At 38.6% G+C, this 6824-nt stretch overlaps 1 pseudogene; it reads right to left on the reverse strand.

Moving 5' to 3' along the window:
• Positions 1 to 1786: 1786 nt before the first annotated feature.
• On the reverse strand, positions 1787 to 4330 carry LOC129872002 (uncharacterized; annotated as a pseudogene).
• Positions 4331 to 6824: the final 2494 nt, after the last annotated feature.

Raw genomic sequence — 6824 nt, forward strand, 5'->3', positions numbered from 1 at the left:
TTATCTAACTTAGTTACCATGAATGTAAAACAGTAGTGGGTATGACCCATTTCTAATTTTAAAATAACTATTATCTTTCATTATTAAATAAATTATTAAAAATAATAAATTACCACATAAATTAATTATTTTTAAAAAATACCCTTTAACTAAATAACCACAGTTAAGAAGATAGTTCAAAACTCTTATTTAAACTTTATGGGAAGAGTCAAAATAGTTCTAAAGCTCAAAATGATCTAACGGGTCGTTACATCATCTAACACTAAAAAACGTTCGTCCTCGAACTGTTAAGGATTATGAAGTACCTGAATGATCAAAAAGCTGAGGATATATAATCGTCATGTCTGACTCGGTCTCCCATGCAGCCTCCTCCACCGGACGATGCTTCTATTAAACCTTCACTGAAGCAATCTCTTTCGACCTCAACTTTCGAATTTGTCTACCCAAGATTGTTAAGGGCTCCTCCTCAAAGGTCAAATTTTGATCAAGTAACACTAAGTACCATTGAATCACATGAGCACCATCCTGATGATACTTCTTTGACATTGAAATATGAAATACAGGGTGAACACCAGACAACCCAGGTGGCAAAGCTAACTGATAAGCAACCTCATCAATAAGCCCAACAATCTCGAAAGGACTAGTATATCTTGGGCTCAACTTTGCCTTCTTCCCAAATATCATCACCCTTCATGGGTGAAACCTTCAATAAAACCCGCTCTCCAACCATGAACTCTAAATCACGAACCTTTCAATCTACATAACTTTTTTGCCTACTCAGAGCCATAAGAAGCCTATCCTGAATCAACTTAACCTTATCCAAGGACTTCCTCAACAGATCTGTACCCTACGGCCTAACCTTAAATACATCAAACGAACCAATTAGAGATTGACATCTCCTACCCTACAAAGCCTCAAATGGTGCCATCTGAATGCTCGAATGATAACTATTGTTATATGAAAACTCTTCTAAAGGAAAAAACTAATCCTAATGACCACCAAAGTCAATGACACACGCCCGCAACATGTCCTCAATGACCTGAATAGTCCGTTCAGATTGACCATCAGTCTGAGGGTGAAATGTTATAGTAAGATCCACCCAAGTACCCAATTCATTCTGTATAGATTGGCAGAAATGAGATGTAAATTGTGTGCCACGATCTGAAATGATAGAAATAGGCACTCCATGTAAGCGAACTATCTCCTAAATGTATATCTTGGCTAACTTCTCTAAATTATAGGTAGTTTTAACTGGTATAAAGTGCGCATACTTGGTCAATCGATCCACAATGACCCATATAGCATCAAACTTACCCAAGGTAGGCGGCAATCCTACCACAAATTCCATAGCAATACACTCCCACTTCCACTCAGGTATGGGCATCCTCTGAGTCACACCTCCAGGCTTTTGGTGTTCATACTTCACTTGTTGACAATTTAGATTTCGAGACACAAAATCTACTATGTCTCTCTTTATACGACACCATCAATAATGATGCTTCAAGCCACTATACATCTTAGTAGCCCTTGGATGATTAGAGTACCTCGAACTATGAGCCTCCTCCATGATTAGCCTAGTCAAATCACCTGTTCGAGGAACATCAATACGACCTTTTAGCCTTAAAACTCCCTCAACATCTAGAATAACCTCCTTGGCTTCACTTTTTAACATGTCTCAAATCTTACACAAATCACCATCATTAAGCTATTGAGCCCGAATCTGCTCTAATAAGGGTGATATTGACTCCATGTAAGCCAAAACTCTACTCGATTCTAAAATATCAAGTCACATAAAGCTATTGGCTAAAGACTGGACATCTATGGCCAAAGGATGCTCTTCACCCTGTAACAAGGCTAGACTACCTATACTCACTGTCTTTCGACTCAAGGTATCTGCTACCACATTTGCCTTACCCAGATAACAAAGAATAGTCATATCGTAGTCCTTAAGCAACTTCAACCATCTCCTCTGCCTCAAATTAAGATCCCTCTGATTAAATATATACAGGAGACTGCGATGATCTGTAAACACCTTAAAATGCACACCTTAAAGGTAATGTCTCCAAATCTTTAATGTGAATACTACAGCTGACTACTCAAAGACATGAGTAAGGTAGTTCTTCTCGTGAACCTTCAACTACCTCGAAGCATAAGCTATCACCTTTCCCTTCTGCATCAATACATAACCAAGACCAACTCGAGAAGCATCACAATATATGATAAAACTTTCTCCCTCCACTAGTAGAGTCAAAACTGAGGCAGTAGTCAATAAAGTTTTGAGCTTTTGAAAACTTGCCTCACACTCATCAGACCACAGGAAAGACACTTTCTTCTGGGTCAATCTAGTTAATAAAGATGCAATGGATGAGAATCCCTGCACAAATCATCATTAATAACCTGCAAGGCCGAAGAAACTCCGTATCTCAGTAACTGAAGCAGGTCTGATCCAATCTCAAACTGCCTCAATCTTCTTAGGATCCACCATATTACCCTCTTTGGACAATACATGTCTTAAGAATGTCATCGAACTAAGCTAGAACTCACACTTTGAAAACTTTTCATAGAGCTTCTTGTCATTCAGAATGCCAAGCATAATCCTCAAATGATGCTCATGCTCCTCCCTACTATGGGAGTATATCAATATATCATCTATGAAGAAAATAACAAACGAATCCAAGTAAGGTTTGAATACTCTATTCACCAAGTCCATAAAGGCTAATGGGGCATTAGTTAGCCCAAAAGACATAACCAGAAACTCATAATGGTCACAACATGTCCAAAAACCCATCTTAGGGATATCCTTCGCCCTAAATTTCAACTGATGATAACCAGATCTCAAGTCAATCTTGGAGAAAACTAAAGCACCCTGAAGCTGATCAAATAAATCATCAATATGAGGTATCAGATACTTGTTTCTAATGGTAACCTTGTTCAACTGCTAATAGTAAATACACATATGCATAGATCCATCCTTCTTCTTCAAAAATAACACTAGAGCACCCCAAGGAGATACACTCAGCCTAATAAACCCTTTGCTCAACAAATCTTACAACTGCTCATTCAACTCCTTTAATTTGGCTGGTGCCATATGATAAGGAGGTATGGAAATGGGTTGAGTGCTCGGTTCTAAGTCAATACAAAAATCAATATTGCGGTCTAGAGGAAGACCTGGCAAATCAATCGGAAAGACCTCTGAAAACTTATTCACCACTAGAATAGACTCAAGCATAGGACCCTTTATACTAGTATCTCGAATATGTGCCAAATAAGCCAAACATCTTCAATCTACCAAGCGACCAGCCCTAAGAAACGATATCACTCTTTTTGGAGAATGACTAAGAGAACCTCTCCACTCTACTATAGGAATCCCAAACATAGCTAATGTAATTGTTTGAGCATGATAATTCAAAATCGCATGATAGGGAGATAACCAATCCATCGTAAGAATAACATCAAAATATACCATATCTAAGATTTTCAAGTCTACGTGAGTATCTTATCCCATCAAAGTAATCACACACGATCGATATACCCAATCTACCACTACGGAATCCCCATTAGGAGTATAAACATGTATAGCCAAATCAAGAGACTCACATGATATATCCAAACTCAAAGCAAAATATGTGGACACATAAAAATACGTAAAGCTTGGATCAAATAATACAGTAGTTGATCGATGACAAACCAGAATAATACCTATGATAACAGCATCTGAAGCCTTTGCCTCTGGCCTACCCGGAAAAGCATAATAATGGGCATGATCTCCCTAAGATTGTGAATCTCTATGACCGCTACCTCGACCAGAGTGGGAACCACCTCTACTAGAATGAGAACCACCCCTATCACTCTGCGCACCTCCCCTAATTGAAAGTTGTGCAGCCCTAGAAATCAAATCCTGAGAATCCTACTATGAACCACCACGTTTGATCCTAGGGAAATCCCTCATAAAATGTCCCATATCACCATACTCAAAAAAAACCTTACAAGGTGTAGGATGACTAGAGAAACCTGAATGACCAGAATGCCCTCCACGACCAAAAGTTCTAAAAGATTAACCCGATGAAGTATATGTCAAACTAAAAGTACTGTGCACAACATAATTAGCCTCGGATGCTGGTATAGAAGCATAAATGGGAGACAGAGAGTTATAATCTCTCCTTGAGTAACCTTGGCTCCTAAGCGGAGCACCCCCATAATCACCTGAATAGTGGGCCCTCTTGCCCTCACGTTGCTCAAATCCCTCACATTGAATCATCTCTAACTCCTTGGTAGCATCTACCACTTTTTGAAATCAAACATTAGAAGCATCAACCTGAGAAACTCCCATCTGAATTGGAATAATCAACCCTTGACAAACCTCCTCACTCTCTCAGCCTCGGTGGGAAGTATCATTGAAGCATGCCTTGACAAGGCATGGAATTTAACCTCATACTCAGCGATTGACATGTCTCCTTACTGCAAACCCTCAAACTCATCCCTTTTGCGCTCCCTCTCAATGCGTGGAACAAACTTATCTATAAATACCTGAGTAAACTGAGTCTATAAGAGTGGAGATGATCTAACTGGCCTACTACCAATATAGTCCCTCCACCACTGCATGGTCGATCTAGTCATCTAAAATGTTGTGTAGTCAACTCCATGAGACTCCACTAATCCATGGTTGTGCAACCTCTCATGAAAACTGACTAAAAATTCATATGCATCCTCATTCAAGTCACCATTATAGATCAGAGGATTCATCATTCTGAATCTCCCAAACATCTTTTGTTCATCAGTGGTCATGGCAAACGTATTAGCCAAATATGATGCAACCCCTATCAATACCATATTAACTAAAATAGGAGCTGTAGCAGTAGTTGACTGAGTGCCTGGAGTTTGTTTGAGAACCTAGAACAACTATCTGATCTGGAGTCTAACCTCCAATACGAGTTTGGGAGCCATCAAATGTGATAGGCAATGTTCCCGCCTAAGCATCCCCTTTAAAAGTCCCAACATACAAAACAAAGTATCTTGAAGTACGGGAATGGCAATAAAACTAGGTGAATCCTGAGCTCATCCATACCCCTCAACATGATCCTGCACATCCTTATGAATCATATTTGCATCTGGAGATACTCCCCCAGCATGGCCCTGAGTGGCAGTCCGTACTTGGCCTCCCACATGTGCTGCAATATGGCCTCAACCCCGACCTCAACCTCGCCCCCACCTCTACCTCGTGTAGTGACCCCAGAAGCAGGTACATGAATAGGCTCTTGACCACCACTCACAGATGCACGAGTCCTCACCATATGTGAGAGAATGAAATAACAATATTAGAATTCCAACAGATTTAAAAGTGCATGCTAAGGAATAAAAGAATAGACGTTTCCTAAATGTCTTATAGCCTCTCGAAGATAATTATAGATGTCATCATACCAATCCGCAAGACTCTACTAGACATTTCTCTTGTACTTGTGAGATCGATGAACCTAGAGCTCTTATACCAAATTGTCAAACCCAAATCACAAGTCATGATAGCACTTATGTCCCCAACTGATAGGTAAGCCAATCCAACCATTTTATCAATTTAGTTAACTAAGAAAAGTAAAGAATAAATGATAATCCGAATATCCCATATGTTAAGTCTCTCACAAGTATGAAATATGGAAAGCTAAAAATATCACCCAAGATTTGGTGTTATAAGTACAAGATCTTCTATAATAGGATTCAAATATGAAGTTAAATGACCAGTTTAGACGTAATAAATATCCTGTCTGAATACTAAAATAACATAATAAATGAAAAATAGAGGGAGGTGTAGGCCGCGAAATAGCCAAGCAACTCACCCCAACTCTAAGGTAACCCAATCTTAGACTCAAAAAGCTCCAAGAGATGCGCTCGTATTTGGAATAGAATCTACACTACAAAAGATTGCAATAAGTATAATATGAGTACGAAACCACGTGAACCCAGTATGTCTCATTGACCGACAATGAAGAAATAACGATAGGAGTTTATATAAAATTCATTCTCAAATTTTATAATTCTACATTATACTTATCAATCAAGTCTCACAAAAATAGGTGTAATCAAACGTCACAAAATATTTAACACATAATCAAGTAAAAATAAAGAAGATAATGAGATGCAATGCAACACCACAGGATGCTATGCCTCAAATACCAAGTAACCTCACAATTGTATATACACAATATATCTTGGAATATACTTTGAGAGTTTGTGACACATGGGGGACTCGTGAGGTCCATGTACAGACACGGACGATCTCCACATGTCTGTGCGGACAATCTCAATGCACTATCATAAAATCAAACCATCCCCAGCATGGACGATCTCCACATTCCCAACATATAACTATAAAATGCTCTCTCATGAACGATTTCCCTTCTGTTAGACCTATACTCATACTCAATCTCATGTCAATGCATGTGCACAATATAATTTCAACAACATAGAGGATGATGATGTATCTCAATAATTCAAATATCAGTATGACATATAATCACCTCAACTATCACAATTATACGGGTTCAAATAAGAACCATAATCACACCAAAGAAATCAATCAATAATACATCAGCTAATGCCCATACGCTTTGGGATTTTCAAATTACAATTCTTCATTTTATAGTAATAAACTTTTCCATTATAACACCGGTAGTCGTACCAATGCCCATCACACCATTGATACGAGACCCCCATCTTTCTTCCTTACCTGTTATCTATTTAAAGTTTTAATCTTTAATTAGAGAAACATCATTTAATGAATTCTAAAAGTCTTAACATACCTCGAATGCCGAACACGTGTAACAGATCCTCAA

Source organism: Solanum dulcamara, chromosome 2 (assembly GCF_947179165.1).
Source record: "Solanum dulcamara chromosome 2, daSolDulc1.2, whole genome shotgun sequence".
Taxonomy (NCBI): domain Eukaryota; kingdom Viridiplantae; phylum Streptophyta; class Magnoliopsida; order Solanales; family Solanaceae; genus Solanum; species Solanum dulcamara.